General features: G+C 48.4%; 1 long non-coding RNA gene across 5 annotated transcripts in view; it reads left to right on the top strand.

Annotated features, from left to right (window-relative positions):
• Positions 1–23,831, top strand: part of LOC117158478 (uncharacterized) — a 125,641-nt gene that overhangs the window by 100,454 nt on the left and 1,356 nt on the right. For 4 of the 5 annotated variants that reach the window (XR_013058450.1, XR_013058451.1, XR_013058452.1 and 1 more), the window contains one exon: positions 8,662–9,901. The exons of the other annotated variant lie outside the window; for it this stretch is intronic. This is a non-coding gene — a long non-coding RNA (uncharacterized LOC117158478). Of the gene's footprint in view, positions 1–8,661; positions 9,902–23,831 lie in introns of those variants that run through there. 5 annotated transcript variants of the gene reach the window in all.

The raw sequence follows: 23,831 nt of genomic DNA, 5'->3' as shown, positions 1-23,831 counted from the left end.
GACGAAACCTCTTGCACCCGGTTTTCTACACCGACGACAGTCGCATTAGCCACAGGACGAGGTTACAATGGACCCCTCTGTTTTTCACGCTCCATCAGGACGCCAGGGGGGAGGGTGGATGCGCGAGGGGGCCACCAACCCCCTCGTTCTCTCGGCCAAAACCCCCTACTTAGCGGAGAAGATTTGTGAATCAGACTGTCGCGTGCGAAACAAACAAAAAAGTTGACGAATCACGAAATCGAATATTAATGTTCGCCCGCTGTCTCGGTCTTCTGGTCGAGAAACGGCAAGTTCCATTTAAAAGTAATCGCGTTTCTTCGCTAACGCGTTCCAAACAATTGCATGCGATCCCACGCGAATAACCATCAGAAACAACAAGATTCGCTACCGAGATATCTACGTATAGTTACGGTATCGTGTCAAATATTTCGTGCTGTGTACCGAAAGGAAAATTCTTCTAAAGTCAGAGAAATATTCGTCGTACAGACTGGTTTTGCACCGTCGGTGTCACGCTAAATCTCCGGTGCATTGTTCGCGCCCCCTCTAACCGTCACGATTTTCCATTGGCACCCCTCGAAATCCAGGCGTACAGTCAACCTCCACCCCTTAGTTCTTACTAGCCCCGTCCCCGCGCGTTCGTCAACTTCACCCTCGGCTTTCGTGATCACCGCGCAACGAATATATCCGTCCAATCGAGTGGTACGACAGTTAGCTACACACCCCACCAGAACACGTCGGTATCTCGCTCGTCATCCTCCTACGTGTTTCCTCCCCATCTTTTTCGCCCATCCTGCTGTCCAACGTCGTAATAGACGCTAGATGACTGAAAACGCTCGAGATTTCGGAAAGCGTGTAGAGCCTCGTGGTTAAAATCGCGCTCGATGTTACGACAGATAAATTGGCGTTCGTTAAAGGCGGAGAAATCGCTTTCGCCAATGCAACTTGGCTTCCACGTGATATTTTACGTGTCCGAGATATAATCGACGATCCCCGCCGATTGGCGTGATTAACGAGAACGATTAATAATTAAGATCCACGAAGCGGGCTCCCTAGAAAGCCGCGGGCTTCTCTCTCTCGCTCCGTACCGCCGGGAACACCGGGTAATGGCAATTTACGCGTCCCATGGGACCAGATAACTTCATATCTTCCCGGTAATCATTTATTCTCTCAATGGGCATGATATTACCAAATTGAATTAGATAAGCGGCCACATGTATCTTTCGCGTACGTGTTGCCGCCCGGAAGAACTCGTCGAGACACACGCGCGTTGCTATTTTGTTTATCTCTTAGGCGTTTAGACGGTGTCCTGGACATTCTCCGTTGAAATTCCCGGTAAACGAGCAGGCCTACACCTGCGAACCTCGGTACAGACGATCGACAACTCTGCGCCGAGTTCCCCGCGTAATCGATTCTTCGTCGCTGGATATACATCGGTTGACGTAGACGATCAGGACGCGAGAGGCACTCGGCAACGCGTGTGTAGAGATCGGCTACCTCGTAAACAGCACCGACACGTTGGAGAGAGAAAGAAAAGAGCCACGAAGGGATCGGGATTTTCGTTCGAAAGAAATCGCATCGGTTCTGCTCGTCCACGCGGACAGCGTCGCTTCATCGTCGTTGACAGATTACGCGTCGATTAGTCATCTAAAGAGAATCGGAAAACGCTGCAACGCCTGCGTGCGATAGATGCGCGTTTCGTTTGTAACGCGTCGAGAGGCAAACTGACGCACAAGCGTTTGATTCGATTCGAATGGAACAATGGTCTACCTGTCCACCTAGTTCGCTGAATGGCCACTTTGCTGCGCAAATAAATTCGCAAAGAGAAACACGGTTACCGGACGGCTTATCCAAATAAATAAAGCGACGGGGATGGTTATAGAATGGAGGGCGAATAAATAGCGAACGTATCCGAACGTAAACGGTACCGCAAGTGTCGCCGAAAGTAGACGTCTCTCGATATCGGGCACGTGGGGCGGACGCAGAAAATGTTTTGTTACCAGCGTGCGATCCAAGCCACGTGGCGGAGATTAATGTGTTTTGATTTTTAGACTCGGCATTATAGTCGGTCGTAAGCCTTCGCCGCATTGTACGGATCGTGTGCACGCGCGCCACACCACCGGAGCCATTCTCCATAACGGACGAGCACACAGGAAGCACGCGAATTCTGCAGGATGCCCCGGGAAAGGCAATCGAATCGATCTTTCTGACGTTTCACCCCCCCCCCCGCCGTTTCAGTTCCAACGGAGCTATTTATCGCGGAAAAATAAGGAAAGAAGGATATACGCGTTTTCGATCGATGCTCGCCACTGCTGCCGCCGTCGCAGCCGCCGCCGCCGCCGCCACGTACTTGATAAAATAAAAAGGAACGTCGATCGCGATTTCACGCAACAAAAGCAGCGGATATTTTCCCGGGAGGAGAACGTTCTCGAGCCGAGGCTGGCTCGTAATTTTGTCGGAATGCGTGTCGCGTATAACGCGGCAGCTACAAATCGCGGCGGCGCAACCGCGGCCAAGCGAATCACGGAAAATCGCAAACGAAAGAAGGAAAGCTGACATTCGCACCGTTTCAATTTATCTCTGGTTTTTAACGTTTCAATTTAATTGACGGCACTCGAACGACAAAGAGAGGCTCGAGAGAGGCAGAGTAGGAAGAGACGACCCGATTAATTCCTTTGTCGCCTATCTGCCGGTGGAATAACAAACCTCTTCGGCGGACGGGAGTCGAGAGGATACAAGTACGATAAAATCACGAGGGTCCACGGGACGGTGGATAAAAAGACTGTAAAGTGAGAGGGGGTTCGGGGGACGAGAGAGAATAGGGGGTTTTTCTGAGGGTAGGAGAGGTCTGGAAAGGGTGGAGAGGAGACTCTGCGGACCTCCAAGTCCTCCCTTCATTTTCCAGGATCGGCCGCGCTCGTGAGCAGAGGGAGGAATAGCAATTAAAAGTATCTGGCACAATCTTCGTTAAACTTCTTCCTCGTTCTTCGTCGTCGGAGGGAAGGCATTATTAAAACGTGCCGTCGGCTGCAACCACCGTACCCCCTGCTCTCTCCCAGATTTTCCCCCCATCCCTCGGTCTCTACCCGACTCTTCAGCCTCCCGCCGCGCTGTCGCGAGGACCATTCTACGTTTTCAACTCTTTTGCATAGAAAATACCGCCACTCCGCCGAATCCGCGGCTGTAAGTATCGCTGTTCAAAGATTCTGACATCTTCTTCGGCAGCATGGAATTTCGTCTCTTTTCCGTTTTCACCTCCTTCCTCCTTCCTTCTTCCACCTTTTCCGTTTCGTTCGTTTCCGCTTGCATCGATGTTCTCCTCTTTACATAGAAATTTTTCATAGATTCTCGCCTCGAAGATCATATCGCGACGATTGCCGAGTAATTTAAGCCACCGTAACGTGCCGCGTTCTTTCGAAACGTGGTCGGTGCTTTGGCAGGGCGATCGCGCGAGACGCGTTGCCTCCGGAGAAATTTAAATCGTCCTAGTAATTATCGCATCAACCGTATCAAATTAACGACCGAAGGAACAAAAGTGCCTAATAGCGTTGTTGAGACAGAGATCTCGATTATACCGTTGGCTTTCGTGGAAAATGGAAGGCGCGAGAGCGTACGATTCCTCGAGGGCGAAACGTCACGACGGAAGCCCCGGTTTATCGAGAATTTTGAGAATGGTAATGCGGAAGCCCGGGAAGAGACAGAGGGAGAAAAGGAAGACGTCGAGCGGGATGCGGCGAAGCCGAGAGGTCCCTGCAAGGTAAGAAAGGGAGAAAGGGAGAATAAGTTCTCAGGGTCTCTCCAAGTAATCCTGCTGCCGGCACGGAGGTCGAGGAATATAGGATGAAAATACCTGGAGTTAGAGAGGTCTTACTTGTCTCACACCCTCTTTCCACCTCTTCTTCGTGGTCTGGCTTCTCGCATCGCTAGACCGTCGCCCCAAATAAGACGCGAGTCGTCATATAATTCCACGACTAATGCTCGTCCCTATTAAGCCCTAACGACGTCAACGTCCCGATCATTGTTCCTTTATACGACGAGAAATCGATGATACGAGATCGTTTGTCGAGCGTTTGCACTCGTCGTTACACCGTAACGTCGCGGCGTCGAGAATTAAATTCTTGAGTTTGGTCGGCCACCAGATGACGATCGTGTGCCGTGTTTCCTGTTTAAATAGTCTGCGGGACGAACGCTCCAGCGTCGATTGCCGCCGAGTTGATCGACGATTTTGCAAGAGTGTCTGTTCGAAATTACCGGATCCCGTGGGGACGATCGTGCGAAACTTTCATACCAACGACATCACGAACGACAACGTTGCTCGAACATCACCGGAGAGGACATTATGTCACAGTTGCTGAGAACGGCTCTCACGTTTACGATTGGCAATAGTGAGAAAGCTACCCACAATATCGCTCGATTATTCCGTTAGACTGTTGGAAACTTACCTTGAAACGTGAGAACTTTTCTACGGTAAAGATTTTTAATGCTTCGTCGGCCGTTACGAGGATACCTCCGCGTACCGCGAAATAATGCGATGAAAAATCAATTTTACGCCGCTCAAGTTACCACGCACGGAAGTGTTGTTAAAAAACTATATTAGATCGTTCGATTTCACTCCACTATTGTTTCCACAACGACGAAGGAAAAGATCGTTCCAGATCGTATTTCGTTCTACGACTACATTTTTCTTTTTTTCTTTTTTCTTTTCTTTTTCGTGTTTCTTCGGTGATATTTGCCAAAACGAGGCTCGGAAACGTTGGTCGCGAGTATTCCCGGATAAAAATAAATTAATTAACAACTAACGACCACGCGATCGTATAGCTCGGTAACACCCACTCGGCTGAAACACATCGTTGGGAACTCGAGATGAAGAAAAGCAAATACCTTCGAGGGGGTGGCTGCTGCTAGCTCAGCCGATGGGAATGGGTAGCGGAAGAACGAGAAAGAATTCCGTCACGATCTCGTCTGCGCTTGCTTTGTCCCCTGCTTTGATTTCTTCTCTTCGGTACTCGACGAGCGAGAGAGCGAAATGCCGAGGGAATGCGAGAGGGTAGGAGACACGAAACGGAGAGGCACAGACATCGAGAGAGAAAGAGGCTTTAGCTGGTTCGGTACCGGGAGAGTGAACGATATTTACATGCGATTTGCATACTAGTTGATCCCTATTGCTTCCATCTCCAACGAGCCAGCAGGGGCGGCGGACCTACACCCGAACCCTCCGTCATGCCGCGTTCTGCTTCTCTTCCTCTTCCTCTTCCACTTCCTCTTCCTCTTCCTCTCGTTTCACGATTCCACGAGTTTTCATCTCTATCTGTGCTCCTCTTGCCACGAGTATCTCCGTGGAGAACCGGGACTTCGCACGTTCTCGTCGAACCGCGTAAGCGAAACCCTTAACGCTAAAGCGAACCGGAGCGGGACGTTCCACGTTCCTCGAATCCTTTCTGCCTCGTTATCATCCTACGCTTTAACGAACTGTCTCCTCCTTCTCTTTCTACATCCTCCTCCTTTCGTCCCCTTTCGCCCGGTTTTGTCTCTTGTCGTGCTCGTAAATAGCGTCGCACGGTTGTAAAAATTCACGCGTGCGATTCGGCAATACGAGAACGAGATAAAGGAAGGCGATAGAAAGGGATCGGTTCGGTGGCGAGAGGAAGACGAGCTAGCTGGATGTTTCCAGATTTTGCTTAGGGTTCGACTGGATTAAAGAAAGTTGGCAGAGAGACGTAATCAGGTCATATAAATGTGGCTGGCTAATTGCAGATAGTCGGTTTCACGGGAATACGCGTTAAGCAACCCGCAGAAAGGTAAGACCACGGTGTTCTTACGTCTTCTGACGGACGAAGAAGAAAGGAAGGGGGACTCGGTGCTTTCCTATCTCGCTAGCAAATGGGGAAGCCAAATTAGCCGGGATAATCAAGTCGGTGGAGAAAGGTGGAAGGAGGGTAAAGTTACCACGGCGACTAAAGGTTGTTTCTTCAACGACGTAAAATTGGCCAGGTTCTCGCGGAAATCGCACGGAATACACGAGCTGCCGTGGTATCAGTTTCGTCGGTGATTTTCTCTGGAAACAGGATTCCGTCTTCAGACGAAGCTGGACAATTTTTCGAGAAGCTTAATTAAACGGCGTGACGAAGAGAGCAAAGTTTCGTGTATCGAGGATCGTTCTAAACACGATTCTGTCCGTTCGGTATCCCATTTTTCGTCGACGGGTTAAAAGGGAGAAGCGAAGAAGGAACGAGGGATGAGAATTTTTTAAGAAAGCCGAGCACGGGTCCATCCAAGAACGGAGAAGCAACCGATTGATATCTGAGCATGTTGCCACGTGAGCTCCCGAAGCACGGCGTCTAATTAACTCCGTGACTGGCTGACCCTAGGTGACCCTGGACTCGTTGCATGCTTCGATGGCGCCTGTGTGCATGCACATACACGCGTCCATCTACGTGCACACGTGTTGCATCGGCTCGCACACCTAACGGACCGCTATTCCGTCGTAGATAGAGACATCATCGTGCCGCCGACCAGCTCTACACCTTAACCTTATACGGTGCTGAGCCACGGAGGAAGAGAAGACCCTTTCCTCCATCGCGTCTCTGCACGAACAGGCCGATGCACGAACTCTTCGAAGCAGATGTTGCATCGGAAGGAGAAGAGGACCGCGCCAGATATCCGTGAAAACTTATTGTCTCGTTCGATTCTCGGACACGGCTCTCGGCCGGCTGCCGAACGATGAAACCGTTAATTCTTGGTCGTCGTTCGCCGATTTATCGCGGCGAACAAAGTCGAGCGATCGAGGCGAGATCGTGCAGACCCGGTTTTTCACACGGCCTCGTGTAAAACGTGCCACCATGCCACGTCGAAGAGATAGACGTACCGCTCGCGATGCCCCCGGTGTTTCGTTAATTAAAACGAACGAACGAACGAACTGGTTAATTTTATGCGAGTGGCGAATCGGGCCGGCGTGCATGGCTTTCCCATTACCGCGCCCACCTCCCTCCTGCGTCGATTGGTCATTGGTGTCACAAACGATCATGCTCTGCTCCTCTGCCACCGCCATCGCTGAATATCGACGTTGCTCCCTCCACCCCTGTGTAAACCCCGATGCGTTATCGCTCGCTAAAATATATTTTAAACACGTAGCAGCATCGTTCGCTGCTGTCTTGCGGCAAACTTTTTGCAAAATAAATATCTCACGAAAGCAAATACTTATATTCTGCGAGGCTTATCTACCGAGCATGGCTTCTACCGCGATAGAAGCGGCACAACGACGAGACACTGATTCATTTTACTTAAGCCGAGAAAACGCGGCCAAAGCGGCGTTTAATGTGCCCAGAAACAGTGATACAGTGTTTATTGCCGACAGACGCCCGGAATTTTGAACAGGCTCGACGACACTCGGAATACGCCGTTTTATTTCATAGCCACCCCCGCTGCGCGCGTAATGGCGAATAAATTTTAATGAACGTCAAAAAAATAAACAGCCGGTTTCACTTAAACGGGGGTAAATTTGACCGGTCGTTGTCGAGCCGGCGATTACTTCCTGCTACTCTTAAAACCACATCGATCGTCCCCAACTTGGAAAAATAAGTTGGTTCGGCCGTATGGCGGGACGAAACGGCAAGGAAAAAAAAAAGAGAAAAATGCGGGCTCTTCGCTTTCGCGTAAAATTTGAATCGAGCCGGGGAAATGTTTGCCGGTTCTCGGAATGGCGCGCAGCGTCACTCGTATTTTTCGGAGGAATAAAAATTTTGTTAGCCGCTAGACCGAGCGATTTCAAAATTCCGATCGGCCTCGATGAGGGATCGCGGTCCGGAGGGAGCAGGGAGTATCCACTGTGGAAAACAGGGTGTGGCGCGTGAGAGCTGGCTCACCTGAAACAACACAACGTTTTCAGATCGCTGATCCCATAAGCGTCCACGTTTGATCCCTCCGTTGTTTTGCGAACGCGTCCGCCTGTCTGCCGGGTTAATTCGCGAAAAACTAGAATCGCGTTCTTCGACTCAAGCAGAAACGCGTTACGGGTTTTACGCTGCCCGGGTTCGACGGTCGTCCGCCTCTTTCGAAACAACGATACCGATTATCTCGCCGAGATCTCGATGACCCTTTTAAAAACTCTGTTTTCTCCGGTCAACGAGAGCGATTTCGCGTGAAAGACGACGCAGTTATCTTTTTCAATTGCGCTTTTCAGCTGGTGGCCGAACAGAATTTTTTTTATCGAGGGGTGAAAAGAAAGGCGACGGGGATGGGGTGAGACTCGTCAAGCGATGTAGAATAGTAGAGATATATCGTGGCGTAATATGCAAAGCGGATCGGATGTACCCGGCGGGGGGTGAAAGCGGTAGCCAAGGGGTGATTAGCGGGACAAAAGCTGGCGCCGCTACAAGTGGAACCAAATTGGTAGAAAATTGATAATCAACCGCCAATATCAACCTCCATTGGGAACCGCGTGGCTCGTTATGCTCGAGAAGAGGGCAAAGGATTACGCAGAAACACGCGCGAAATATTTGTTTGCTGGATATAAAAGCCAGCCGCAAGACGATACGCGCTATAAAATCGTGCATCTCTTGGAAAGTAACGCGTACTTTGTCGATGCATGTAATCCTACGATATTATAAATTGTTGGCAATACGTTTCGAAACTAATTTTTCGGCAAAATTTTACGTTGTATTTTAGGCTGAACGCGTGTCGGCGACGAGACGAGCCAAGATACAGGAACGGGAGCGGCAGCGAAGGAAGAAACGAATGCCAAAGAAAAGGGATGAAACGCACGATGTACGAAGAGTATTCACTAAAGAGTCAAGATCAAGTTGGCTCCTGTGAATGGAACACGTGTACCGTGTCACATCTATCTGAAAAGTTCATCGTTTCGGAGATCTCGTAAAAAAGTTTCCTAGAATGCGAGCTATCTTCGGAGCCATGGTGGCGAGTGTGTAATCGAAGGAATTGTAGAACACTTTTCTCATGCAAATACACTCGATGCGGAGACCCGGAGAAGGGACAACGAACTTCTTTGGGCTGCTTAAAACTTCGAACTTAGGTCCTTTTAAATTTAAATGCTCTCCCCGGTCGAACAGCCGTCGTGCGTTCTTCTCTCGAACGGTTTCTCGCGCCGGTGTCGTATAGATGGTAATAAAAAACAAAAAAAAAAAAAAAAGAAAATACGCCAAAGCGTACGAACGGTGCGATGGATCGCGATGCCGGGATAAAAAAAAAAATGTCATCGATATCTCCGCTTTACGCATCGAATAGCATTCGCTGTACGTCCACGAAATTGTATCGCGGCTACTTTAACACATATTTCAATGCGAAAGCGAAAATAGTTTTCAGAGAGATGGCAAAAATTCGACCTGTCCGGGAACAACATTTTCCAGCAATTCTAGCGCGTTCGGTCATTGTTTACCTGGGAATTTTACAACCTTCATAAAAGATCGTACGCGTATTCGCGTTGCAGTAATTATCGAAACGAATAAAATTGTCGCCCTGTATGTAATAATAAGCAGACAGGCGAATATAAACGTAATAATTGCGAAAACGTGCGTTCGAATCGTAGTAACACGAACGTATCAAAAATTATTATTTGCCGCTCGATGTCCAATGACCAGAAAAATATTTGCCTAAAGCGCGCGCACGCCGTTGATGTGCCTCGATACGGATCGCATTTGAAATTCGAATTATTATAATTACGGTGTGCGATTAAAAATGAGAAGACAGGAGGGAGGGATAAAGGGATGCGTAACCTCCGCTGTTCAATGATATAATTACAAAGAGTTACATGGTAGAATGCGTCTACGAGCTGCGCTTATTAAACCGAAAATTTCATGCGCATTAAATTAAGAATAGATTGTATGCATTATCATCGTGTGTATCCCACAGATATTTTTCCCTGGTGAATAAAAAATAATAAAGAAACGAATGTAATGAATAAACGAACGAAAAGCTTGAATCACCCTTTTACATGTACACGTTTAACTCGTAGCGTAAGACTTCAATTATTTATTTTTCATTTTCATTAGCGAGCACACCTAAGCATTTCGATATCGATATCGAGCATCGGTTTTAAAGCTTGGAGTTCTTTTTAATAGGTCGACAAGCGCGTTAATACGTATACGCGGAATTATAATTCAGCGGAAGAAAGAGGGGATGAAATAGGAAGGAAAAGCTCGTGGCGTCCACGTGAATGTGCATCGTGGTTGCCGTGGCGCGAGAGGACGAGAGTGACAAGGTAGAAGAGAAGAGTTATTAAAATGTAAATATGAATCGACAATCTGTAACCCAACGCGTCGCGTTAAGCACGTGTGCGCTGCCGTGTAGATAAACGTGCCTCGAATATTCGCGAAAGCGCGATGACGTTCGTAAATGGGCTCGCCGGAAAACTTATTTCGACCAACTTTTTATCGCCAACAATTCTACCTAACCGCATGGAACGTCAACCCTTTACGCTCCATTTCACTTCTGACTAAAAGCTTTTTGCCCGTCGATCCAAGCGAATTGATAAATAACGCAACCAATTTCTACCTCGTTAACGCGTTATAAAGAGTAGCGATACACGTATCTGTTTTCTTTTTTCTTTCTTCTTCTTCTTCTTTTTTATTCTTTCTTTTCGATCAGCAGGGCCGTTTCCGACGCATCGCGTCGATACTCGAAATAAATAATTTCGCTCAGCGAGCGATCACGATTTCGCACGTTGGTCATTGACTAATTGCCCCTAGTTTTTACCGGACTACAGGGGATCGCGAGGATCAGCAGATCCGGTGGCCGTTGCCAAACAGCAGGGAATATTATTCGAATCTGATGGAAATAAAAATTCTTCGGCGTTCTGCTTCTGTTTTTTACGGTGCCAGCCATAAATTTTTCTTCTCGCCCCCTCGGCTTCTTTCTCCCGATCTCTCTTTTTCTCTCCGTCGACTGGCTTCACAGATTTATGGACTTATAGATTCTTTCTCCTGCTTCCTTTCCATCCCATGGATTTGGCGGAGGTAGAACGTTCTCCGACCAGCAGCCAACCTCGAATTCTCCTGTTTCCTACGGCTTCCTACTTGCATTCCCTCGAACTACGCGTTACACGGTCACGTTTGCTACCGCCGCTTTTCTTCTTTTCCTTTTTTTTATCGTCACCCGTTTTCTGCAGCCAACGACAAGTAGAACGTCAAGATACGTTAGTGCCAAATTCTATCCTTATTACGGAACGATAATTGCTTCTACTACACGGGCCGTCTTCCCTCCGAGAGAAACATTTTTTGTCGAAACAACGAGGTACGGTTTGGGCGTGCAATTATATCCAGGAGGATAGTTATCCGGCGTTGGAAGCATCGAAAGAGAAATCCCACGGGATGACAGTAACCACAGGCGGTTCCTTTCCATGGCCGGTGGAATCTCATTCTTCGTCCCCTTTGCTGGCAGCATCCCCGACTATGTCGAGAGGGTCCGCACCTCTACGACTTTCTCTCTTCCTCCGTTTCGCTCTTCGTTGATTGCTCTCTCGCGCCGCAACGGCGGCCGCGATAGCTCATAAATATTCAATGGCCACGCGGCCAAGATAAACTAATTAAAACTTAGATCTCGGTAGTCACTTTAGATTTTTACTTACACAAGAAGCATTTCAGCGCGGCTGGCCGGCTGGAAAAAAAGTCTACACGAAGCCGGCCCTGAAGCCGCGAATCCGATTCGACTGTTCGCGGCGACCAGCACGGCAGGAAGCTGTGGCCGAGCGAGCAGGAGGGTGAAGGACCGCTCGCAGGCAAAAGGACGCGCAAAGAAAGCTTTACTCTGTACTTCTCATTAAGGAAACCACGCTTTCTTTTCTTCATTCTCTCTTTCCTGCTTGTAGTCTTCCGTCTTCCGACGGGCGGACGTTCATCCCCCTTTTGCCGCGTTCCTCTTTCTTTTTTTCGCTATGCCGTGCGAGCCTTAACGAGTACCTCGAAAGAAATACGATCGTCCAAACTCTAAGATACTCATTGTTCTTTTAAATTCGATTGCAATCGAACGAAAACGAGCCTATTTATATCTCTCTTCGCTCCGGATCGTTCAATCGCGTGTATGCGTAAAGCGCGAGAACAAACGTGAAATTACCTGTCCGTTCGCCTTTTATATTGTAATAAAAACGAACAAATTGCCCGTCGTATCAATCTACAACGAGCTGTCCCGCAGTTGGGAAAATACGTTTCAGTTCGGTGAGAAAATATTCGCGAACGCTGTCGTTGATATCGGTCGACTCGATTGCTCTCGATCGGGTCTAAGCCGCTTCACCACCCTGGCCGATGCAAAAGAGAGGCGGGCGTTCGTCTCGTGTCCAGGTCACGCTAGTCACTTGCAATATCGCTGGCGATCGATACGAGATCCGTGAATAATCGCGCGATCCATTATCGCGCATCGGTTTCTTTAACGTCTCCGTCGCTAACGAAATGATTTATTAGCGAACGTGGCAAGAGTGCAATCTCACGTTTACTTCGCTTTGCCCAGTTTCGATCCGACATACGTCAGTTTTTCTCCGCAAGTTTCTTCCTTTTCGCCGTCACGGTACAACGCAAAAGAGACGGTAGAAAGTCGACTTTAACGAGGTCTGTTGCCGACGATTGTTCGTCGAAAATAGGATGCTCGTGATGGTTAGGATGGATGCCCGTCAGCCGGTGGTAACAACTCTCCCCCAAAGACGCGGCCAGAGATCGGTCGATCCTTCGTTAGAAATTCCGCGCAATCATATTCGAGCAAATAATTCGTTAGGCCCTCGTTCCGCGGCCTGTTCGTTAGTATAATTAAAATAAATTCAAATGACTTTCTTGTCCCCCGTCTTTGGTCTCGCAGGCTTTCTCCTTCTTCCGCCTCGGCCCCTCCCTCCCTCTTTCTTCGGCTTGTCCTTCTTAAATCCGTTGATTAGTGCAAAAATCCGCTTACAAATTAAGCGAGACCGTGCTGGAGGCTCCGAACTCCCTGGAGGATGGTCCCGAAAGACGGAGGAATCTTCAACTCCGTTCGGAGGAACGAAAGAGCCGGAGGTAGGAGGCAAGCAGAGAGGGAAAAGAAGAAAGAAAGCTAAAAGAAGGGTGAGCACTTTAATATCTTAAGTAAACCTGGCTCGGGATAAAGAAGAAAAAAAATAAGTCCTGCCAGACCGAGAGTCGTGGAAAGAAAATGGGGTGCTACGCGAAAACATGCGCAACGAATTAAAATACGAACCGGGGCAGAGGAAGTAACCCGACGTTCGAGTTTCAGAGCGGAAAATATTTGCTTTTTCAGTTCCGTGGCTTCGACGAACAATCGAACGACCAAGTTGGCCGACGCGAGAAAAATTCCTCGTGAAAACGATTGCGGACATTTCGAGAGCGCCATTTCGACGTCGCGCAGCGGTTACTTCGATATTTGCTCGAAGCAATTTAGCACGCTCGTTACCACTTTTACAGTAATCACGCCAACGAGTTAGCAAAAATAATTCGAGAACGCGGTGAAACGTGTCGAAATTCGACGAGTCGACCCCCTTAAGAGGGCATCGTTAGGGTTGTTTCGATCCCCGTGACTCATCCGCGTAGGACTCGATATATCGGCGGGCTCGCACACGCGTCCGATTTCACCATAAAACGTGCACGCTCCTCGGTCCTGGTGTGTTTGAATGTGGGCGGGGTGGGTTGCCATTTGCAATGCAAACGATAACACAGCGTATCGCACGAAAACGCGCACACAGACAAAGATTCCGGCAAACGGACAGGGTACCGGGAGAGAAAAGGGCACGGAAGAATCGACCAAAGAGAATCGTCGTCTGCTGAGATTCCACGCAGGCAATCTCTTCCTCGTTCCCTTTTTTCTGTCCGACGATCTTCATCGCGACGTCAGTTGCAACCGTCCGGCGCTGAACTCGATTCCTCCGAAACACAGTTTTCCATATTTCTGCTACAACGCGCTCTTGCCACGTTCGAATAAAAAGCAAATAACATACGGCAATAACTACGTCGGAAGAGCTGCGTTCGTTCGTAAATTCCACCGTGGCTGGAAAAAATGAGGTAAAAAGCTGAACAGGCTTGATATTTTACGAGGTACGAGTTAATATTTCACGAGAAGAAAGTTGGTGAGTTTTGTTAAAGTTTTCGATAAGAAAAGAATTTGCCGAGCACAAGGCGTTCCTACATCATCGTTCCAGTTAGTTTCGCGCTTCGCGCGAGAAATTTCTGGCCCATCGATCAGCGGAAGGAGGTAGAAGCTTTTTTTCTGGTACGTAACACGTTTCATTTACGCGAAGGGCAGAGAGAGAGGGAGAAGGATAGAGGGAGGAAGAGAGAAAAGACGGGGTATCGAGCTCGCAATCTCTGCGAAGTCGGTAGCCACGCGAAGAGGGAACACCGTTGGTTGGTCTACGGAGCTTACGCAAGTAAGGGGGCAGGGGGGTGCGATACGCGGGGGTGGCAGACGGCAGCGAAGTGGCAGCAACGTTGGGGGCCACCGAATGCCGTTCCATGGCACGCGGAACACGGAATATCCGTTTTAGAAATGAGCTTACTTTAAGGCCGTCCAACGACCCGCCTTCCTGCGGGATCCCTCCGCGCGATGGAGATCGGTAATTAATCATTTAGGAAGCTGGCCTGGCCTCTCCGTTGCGAGCCGCGCGACCAGGGGTGAGCTGCTACCTCGGAGGCAGGGGTTAAACGGAATAAAAGGCAAGCCCGTGTGTGCACGACCGGCACGACCGAGGAAACGCCAAATGGCCAGCGTCGACTGAGATTGGCTTCGGCCACGAACGCCGCCGTTCCGGCTTACGTAGAACTGGGGCTTCCTTTACATACGTACCACCTACCGTTCACTGGCGTAGAAATGGATTGCCACCTTGTTTCCAGCTATCCCCTATCTCGCGACCTTCTCTACGAACCGCGATCCGTGCTCATCGCGTACTTGGAAACGAACGGAGCGCGTGAAATATTTTCCAACGGCGACGGTCAGCGGTTAAAATAGACGTAAAAGGTAGGTGAAAGACGTTTGACAAACTCGAAAATAGGGACAAGCGGAGTGGAGAAACTTTTCTTGTAAGTAATTTGTTGGCGTCGCACGATACGCGCGACGATTAAATAGTTAGTTAGGTACACAGGCACGGAAATGAGAGTGAAATCGGTCCTACGACATTGCACCCTCTCGTGCGTAGGACGAGAGTACGTTCTCGCTAACTACACCGTACGAGTATAGGTACGTAAACCGTGTATCCTACGTATGTTCCAGTCGTTATCGCAATCTCGACCCCGTTTGATATAACAGTCACTGTGACGACTATCGTCTTCCGACACGCGAGGCCGTTGCAGGGTTTTACACACCCTGCACGGACCTCTATGAAATTGTTACAATAGGTGGAGTAACTAACGGCGACGGCGATAACGGCCATCTAACGACCATCGCTTGATATCGCCTCCACTTATGGAACGCTACCAGAAAGGACAAAGGTTTTTTTTTTTTTTTTGCACCCGTCCTTTTCTCTCCGCGCTGTTTTCGCGTCAAAACACGGTACGTGTAAACCGAAGACCACCAAGCTCTCTAATTTATGCGCGTAATTTAGCCGAGATCGTTTTCGAAAAGCTTTCGTATAAAGCGAATCAAAATATTTCCACTAGCGGCGATCGACGCGCAAAGATGCTCGATAGTGGTCGCGTTCCCGTAAAATTAATTAAAAGCACAATGGTAAAGCGAACGCGACGAAGATAATTAAGCGCGATTCAGCGTTCTTTATAAATTATCGTTCTCGCGCATAAAGCGGACGACATTTACGGGTATTATAATTTCGCCGTGGATACGGCGTTATTTATCGGTCTCATAATTCGCGAGCAGCATTCAGCCTGAAAATTCGAATTTCTATTCTGTCCCGCGGGACTGCGAACTCGGTTAGATCGGACCAATAAAATTGCAACGGTCAAGTGGCGGCCTAGCCGTCAATTAACGACGAGATAGATACAATTAGCCGGGAAGGATAGACCCAAGGGGTCCAGGAGCGGACCAAGACGAAGGCAAAGAGACAGAGGTTGGCTATCGTGTCAGGATCCATAAACGCGACTACGTCTCACGATGGTTAGAAGGTGCTAACGAGCGTTCCCTTGCTAGACTCCTTCGAATCCGAGCAACGTCCCAAGGGTCACCATTACCGTTGCCTTTGCTGTCCCCGCCATTATCTGTTTTGCTACCACCACCCTTGCACAGTCTCCTTCGGCCACTCATACCGGAATCACGGCCCTCCTCGTTAACCCCGAAACGATCCTTCCAGCAGTTTCTCCCTTTAACGCGCCCTGCATCGCGTCTTATTTTCCCTCTTGCCGTTTACCGTTTTCGCTCCGTTTTGCCCGACTGTTGCAAAATTTCCGATTCTCCTCGCTCAGCTTGCAATGGAAAATGCAAGGCAATTAGAAAAGTGGAACGACAGGTCCGATGGTAAAACGGATTCGAGTATCTCTTAAGTATGTTTTTACAGACAGCAACGGAGTATTCCGGCGAGTGAAACCCGATCGAGTTTCCCGCTTGCAAAAACAAGCCGCTCGTGTTTTCGCGCGATGATCGGTCCACCGTGAATCGGAACCACCGCGTACCTTCTGTTTTTGCACGTAGTGCAACAACAGTTTGCCCGTTCTCCTGCATAACTAAAACCGCAGTAGGGTATTATTTCGCGTGGCCGTGTAAAAATATACAATCGAGCGCGCTCGATCGAGCACGAAATAGAAGGCTCGCCGTAGAACACCTTACGGCTGCGCGGAACGCAGCTGCAAAACGGTTGTCCGGTTGCTTTTCGATTCTATCAACCCCCAGAGGAGAACGTCGCTGGAGAGAAGCGTGGTTGTGCGAGCTGCTCGCTAATTAAGCCGTTATTAAAACCAAAGCTCGCCAACAACGAATTAAATTCTAAACCGCGAAAGGGTGACTACGTTTCACAGCGATAACTCTAAAAATAAAACGCATAGGCTGCAGGAAACGCGAACGAGACGTTTCTCATTACGCTCATTGTATGTCTCGCATTAGTTCTAGCCAGTCTAATTGCCGCTACCATGCAGCGATTACGTTCGCCGATAACGGATTTGATTATAACTGTTAATTCGTGCCGTACCACGATTATACCGAGATTATAACTAATTATTGACTTAAACACGGGATAGCCGGAGTTCCCTCGAGTCCAATTCCCCGCACAATACTTTAAATTTCTCACGCGGATGCGTAGCACGCACCGTGAACGCTTCGTGTTCAATTAATCTGTTAAGTACGTTGAACCGTTTTTTACCTCTAAACGATTCGTCGACCCGCTCGAGAGAACCATCCACGAGGTATCCGCGGCTGCCTTGGCGACCGCGCCAACCGCGAGATCTCGCGCACCGCATCCCCCGGTTCTCCGATGAAAGTGGAGAACGCGAAAGAGGAAGGTACCGGCGGCGCGCCACTCCACTGACTATGGAAACTACGCGAAAGAGAACCGTGCCGCGAGAAGAGGAAAAGAAGGAGCGGTCGAAGAAGGAGGAACTCTGGAAGCGAAACGGGAACGGGAACGGAAGCAACGTCGTAAATCACCAACAGTACGGAATAACTGGCAAAAGCGCGATAAATCAGGGATCTCGAGGCAACCGAATTAGGAAATTGCCTGCTTAAAAACCGCAATGACGTTAATCCGATGGTGGCAGCGTCGGATTCAGGCTAGCGTTTGCCGTTCGCGCCACCGCAATCCGGCAAATAAAACTGATCTAGCCACCACGGAGCGGTTCCGTATCACGGCGCTGGGTGGAATAATGCGGAATAAAATCAACGTAACTCAATCGCGGTTGTCTTTCGAGATCAGCTTCCCCGTCTTGGTCGCTGATAAATGTTCGATACCGAGTACCTGTATACGAACGCCCGTCTCTCTAATTCCCCGTCGACCTCGACGCTCCATCGAAGCAAGGAAGCGATAAAGCTTCGTGTCCAAAAAATCTTTCTCAGAAATTTATCACCGTTCGACGTCTCTGGCATTCGTTCTTTCCGTTTCTGCATACCGTATTACGCGTTTCTCCGATCGGTACGTGCACCCGTGAAATACGAGCAGAAAATATCGCCGCGAAGATGAATTTTCGCCCGCGTCGAAAAACATCGTCGACAGACCGAGGATATTAACCGCGCGCGTGAAAAAAAAAATGCACCGGACACCGTAGAACGGGTATCGAATCATCCAGTTGGTCGATCCAGAGCCAATCGTTCGTTGCAATTAACTAGACGGAGGGACGTAACAGCGGGTAACCGAGTGGGGCGAGGCAGATTTTCAGCTCTCGACAATGGAGCGGAATTGGCGTGGAACCGCGTTCAAACCCGGTCTGACTTCCCTTCTGGAATATGGAATGACCCGCTAATGAGTTTTCACCCGTGAGAATGTATCGCGAACGGTAAGCATAAGCGATCTACGTCGATATTGTACGACGACAATCGATTACGACGTAACGGCGCGGCGCGGCGCGGCGCGGCGCGGCAAGTTGGCGTAAATAGGAGATCACGAATCGTGACCAGGACAAACGAACCAGCGAACAGACCGACCGAATTGACAAGCACCGATGGACAGACATTTCGCCTCAACGCATTAATCGAGTTATTAATTATGTAGTCTCATGCTAATTGTGCCTGTAATCTGGCCGCGATGCCGTAAAATACCCATGCGATTTACGTTTCGATGGATTCGCAGTTTGGCGCAAATGATCCGTGCTCGTTTCAACCTGTTCCGGTGCTATCGACCACCTCCGATACGAAACGCGTCATTGTGCTTCTTGAACGACACGAACCGTATTTCCGTTCGTCGCGAATTAATAGCGCTCTTAATGTCCGCCGCGCAACTCCAGTTAATTATTTCGACAACGCTGTTTGTTGCGGAGCTACGATCGTTCGAGCGTTTCGTCCGTGAATACGGTACGCTCGTCGTATTCGAGCGTCGGCATAATTTTTGAACGTCGCCGCAGGCTAGATTTTGGCCCGGCGACGTTATCGACTTTTCAACCAACGTCCGAGAAACGAGCGGATGCTGATAAAGCGAAAACGCGATCTAGAAAGAAGGCGTGGAAGTGGCAAAGGCCGCGAATCGAGTCAACATCAAAGAAAGTTGGTTCTAGCAGCCCTTGCGCCTTCGTTTCCCCCCGTTCCCGCCATGCTTCCTTAAGAATCCTCGGCAATGGGCACCTGTCGTGTAACCAAGGTGCACGCAGCCAAGTATACCAGTAAATGTATACTTAGTTTTCTGCTATGGGGTGCGTGCAAGAAGCCGCGCTACGGTTATTACACGCGTCACGCGGCACACTACGGTCACGCACCCTCGTTTCTCGAGGTCCCTCCACAGGGAAACAGCGTTATCGTCGCTCTTTATCTTGTCAACCGCAGGGGCAGTCCTATTACGCCACTTACGGGGCACCGACTCGCGCGCACCTTCTTTTAGAAAGAGGACGGAACTAACTTAAACAACCTCGACCGGAACCTGCACGCGAACCAAGATGTTACCGACAAGAACGACACCACCTGTGATCGAACGCGCTGATAAACCGGCAAACCTTAATCGCGGACCACTTCGATCGTTTCGGTTTTACGTGCGGCTCGCGCTCTCCGCGCTGGTAATTAAGAATCAATCGGGTATTCAAATTACTGAAATATGAATACATTTGTTAAATCTCCTTTCGATCGCCGATCCCGCATCCGCGTGGAAAACGCTAGTTAGCTGGTAGAAAGTAAATAAACGCGCCAACTCCCTTTCCAACGACTCGTATGTATACCATTAAGAGGATCGTTATTACCTTATCGGGCGCCAAATAACGAGCGATGGTATTAAACAATTACAGTTGACATTTTTTACATTAGAAGCGTAATGAGTCGAGATAAATTGCACGTTTTAACAATGCGGTTAAGTTTACTTAATGTTACCAGCTTCGTATAAGGCTTCCAGTTGATGAGAATATTACCTTTACGACAAAAACAACACCTGTTATCGATGTAATTTAGCAATATTAGTCCCTGCTTATTTAGTACTCCCATCGTCTTCCTTTCAACGTAATGCAACTCCATTAAATCCAACATCGAGCGTCTATATGTATATATATATATATATATATGTTTGAGACGAAAGAACATCGGGGCATTTCCTTTCGAATTTTTGGTAAAATTCCCGATACTTTAGTCTAGACTTTTTATCATAGCTGTACTTAAATAACAAAACTTGGAAGTAGTTGTTTACCGTTTAATCCGATTACGTTTGCCCGAGATTTACGGGATGGACGTTTTCGCCTAAAAGAGATATGACGTAGTGGTATAGCTCTCCTCAAAAATATAGTTGACCCAAGGGGTACAGAGAGGTACATAGTAAGGTACATGGGTTCAGTTTCACTTGAACTTTTGACAAGTAAGCGCGTTTGCTATCCTGTTCACCGTGTATTTGTTATCGAATCTAAGATTATTGTCGTTAGCATCTCGAGTATCTAATCGTCACGGTCAATTGTCGAATTCTGTAACGGTCATATGATCACCTTGTGAATTTGTCGTTATATTCATTCGGTGACTAGGTACTCGAGTTGTTATTATAAGACGGATCTTTAGCGAGAGCTTGTTGTTGCGTGATGAAACTATTATCTGTATTTTATAATGAAAGAATTGCTAATCCAAATGAAGGTTCGTTAAACGCCCCTAACTCCAATGCTAACTCGACACGTACATATCATATACATATATATCCAATAACGTTGTGAGTTTTTAATTCGAGCATCGTTTGCCGGAGGTCTCGTATACTCCGAAGATTGCCGGCAACGAGAAACAATTCGGTGGCACAGATGTCCGAAAAAATACAGAGAAAGAAGCAGTAAGAAGTTGGAAACGACGGTATAAGGAAGAGCTGTGGCAAACGATCTCGGGGTTGACTCGATCCAGACGGGAGGAAATTTCTCGAGCAGAGAAAAGAAGATGGTCGATCCATATAGAAGAACGTACAAGTGGACGATATAGGTTAGCCGATATATACCCGGCTTGATATAGCGTGCCAAAAGCGCTCCGTCTTGAGGAGGCGGAACGAAGAGAAGAACCGCCACCGTTATCAGCTCGGGCCACGATTGGCCGAGCTCAGACGGAGCTTTCGGAGCGGCCAATAGCGTCCTGGTCTCCGGTTTTCAAGGATTCTCCCCCGAAATCCTGGGTGTGGGCGAACCTAGAACATCGTACGGGTACACGTAGCCTTTTCCTCGGCAATACGCACACACGTCAAGACCGCTGCCCACTGGTCAGCAGTCAGCTCTCTCGGTACTTTAGCAGAAAACCCCCATTTTCCTTCGTTCCGCTTCTTTTTCTCGTTACCATCATCCCCCGGCGCTGCCGCCTCTTTTCCCATCCCCTTACCGCTCTACTCGACTACTCGATTCTTTCAGCCGAACCGTCTTTCTTCTTTCTTGCCGTTGTCTCCCCAGGAAGCTGATTCCTACAATAGTCCGCCTTTTTACTCGCTTTTCCCAAGTTCCCGATCTTTCGTCTACGTGTTTGCCACAGCCTTTCTACGTGTATGTCTGACGCACGTACACGCCCGTCACTATGGAAGAACCAGTACATCAGGGGTGCCGTGTTACCAATGATCCGTTATATCGCCGGGTTAGAACTCGCAGCATCGAATTTTATGGCGGTTCGTTCGGTTATGATATTTACTGACGTAGATCGTCCAAGAAATACGCCAATACGAACACCAACGTACCTCGCTAGATACCTTTCTGTTCGATAATTCCACGCCGAAGCGTACGTATTGCGTAAGATTTTCACGCGGACTGTGTCAAGAAGCTGAGACTGCGACTTCCACTTGGAATCCCTTTTGCCTCGCCCGTCGTAACTATGCCGCTACTTCACGAGAGAATTATGAAGAAGCTGCGAGTGACACCGTGATGCCAGCGACGATATAGCAACGCCTTGAAGATCCCTAGTCCCCGTCAACCGGAGCTACTCGATGTTTTTTCTCTCCCCAAGCTACGGTATCGTTGCCTGCTTCGACCGGTATACGAAAATTTTATTACCCAGGAATAAAAACGCGAATGTGGTGGACGACGTGTCTCGAGTAAAATCCCGTTAAAATTACGTACGCGCTCGTTGAAAGCTTTTGCTTCGATGCAAGATAAATTAGTAATCGAGCTGCTTGAGTCGTTTTAAACTCGATACCTATCTTCGAAGGATAATATCTATACAACGCGTTCAAAAATACGTTTCGCGTAAAGATAACGCTGCTTAACCGTTTATCAACGACACTGAAATTACTTTGGAAAAGAGCATCGTGAATCGTGTTATCGATATCGTTTATATCATTTCGGTGACTTTTCTCTAGGAAAAAGAGTACGTTCCTGTGCAAAATATGCCATCGTAAACAACGATCTCCGCGAAGCAGGTGAATGATAGACAAGAGTCGTAAATAATCGATAAATAAAGGCAACTGATGGCGAAAAAGAAGGAGGGTCAGGCTATTGATAACATTATCATAAAAGCGGCGTTAAATGGTCGCTGGCGAGGTTACGCCGATGCGGTGGTGGCAAAACGGCTCTATAAATGCGTTTACTTTGAGCCATAAAAGCGGCGTGCTTCGGTTGCCACCGTTAACGTACACTCGCACACGTTCACCGGCGTGTACGTAGAGCGGAAAACGAGCGTGTGCGAGCGCGCATCTATGGAAGGAACGAGACGTCGAAGCACCAGCGCTTTACGGTAAAAGCCCTCTTTGAGGGATCCGTTTATTGGTTGCTAAACATCGATATATTGCTTTCGGGGTTGCGCAAAGAGGCGCACCGCTGTCCTCCGCATATCCACCCATTCGACCATACGCTCCACTCTTTCCCTCTTGCTCCCTGCGTACACACACCAGCGCGTGCACACTACCCGCGTATAATACATACTTACAGGTGTATAGCGTTTTCTGAGCTTTTCAAAGCACTGTCGTATCGCGAGTCTCCGTGACGCGAATAAATATTCTCGAAAGCGATCACGGCACGCGGATAACCACGTTCGACGATTTTTCTTCCAATCGACGAAATCGTGATTAAACACTATGGTTCAAAGAGCAAAGCACGACGAAGGTTTGCCAAAATGCCGAACGCGATGCAAACGATACATAACGATAAGAAAAACGATAGTCGAAATAAATCCAAGAATATATCGCCGAGCCAAAAGTTATTCTATCCCCGGTTCGAGCGATATAAGTATGTACTCGATGGTATTCGGATCTCGTCTACGATGACAACGATACACATCGAACGAATTCTCATAGACACACCCGTGCTAACGTGTCCGATAGCCGAGCAACACGGCGGATGATCGATTCGACGGGATAAAAAGTGGAATCACAAAGGATCAACGAGCATCTCACCTCAAAGACGTGTCCTTTCGCTTAAGACGATCCCTGTCAACCGACTTACATTCACCCTCCTCGTTGGCGAATATTTTATCCGGCTTCTATCATCTTTGAAACGTCCATCGAATCCACGACGACGTAGGAATATATCGTAACGAGGTAAAGAAGCAAGAATAACGAACGCTTCGATCGTTTCAGGAGTTGTATTAAAAACGTAACGATCTCGAATGCGTTTCCCGTATCCTCTGTCAAGCGCGAGAACCGAGAATATCCTGAAATTTTTATTGAGAAAGTCGTTACGCTAACGATCACGGAATTTCCATGAAATTGCTTATTAAATCGCAAACTTTTTCATGATGATTTAACGTTGCCGAGGCCATTTGTCTCTGTGGATTGTATCGCCTCCCCCGCTCTTAATAAAGCAACCCCGTTAGGCTTTACGGTTAGTCGGAAATTTTCCCTACGATTTTCATCCTCGAGAAATACATCTTCTATTTCGTTCAATTTTCTCTACCTCCTGATAGATTCGGCAAAT

This window comes from Bombus vancouverensis, chromosome 5, assembly GCF_051014615.1.
Source record: "Bombus vancouverensis nearcticus chromosome 5, iyBomVanc1_principal, whole genome shotgun sequence".
NCBI lineage: Eukaryota > Metazoa > Arthropoda > Insecta > Hymenoptera > Apidae > Bombus > Bombus vancouverensis.
This window is presented reverse-complemented; position numbering and strand designations above follow the sequence as displayed.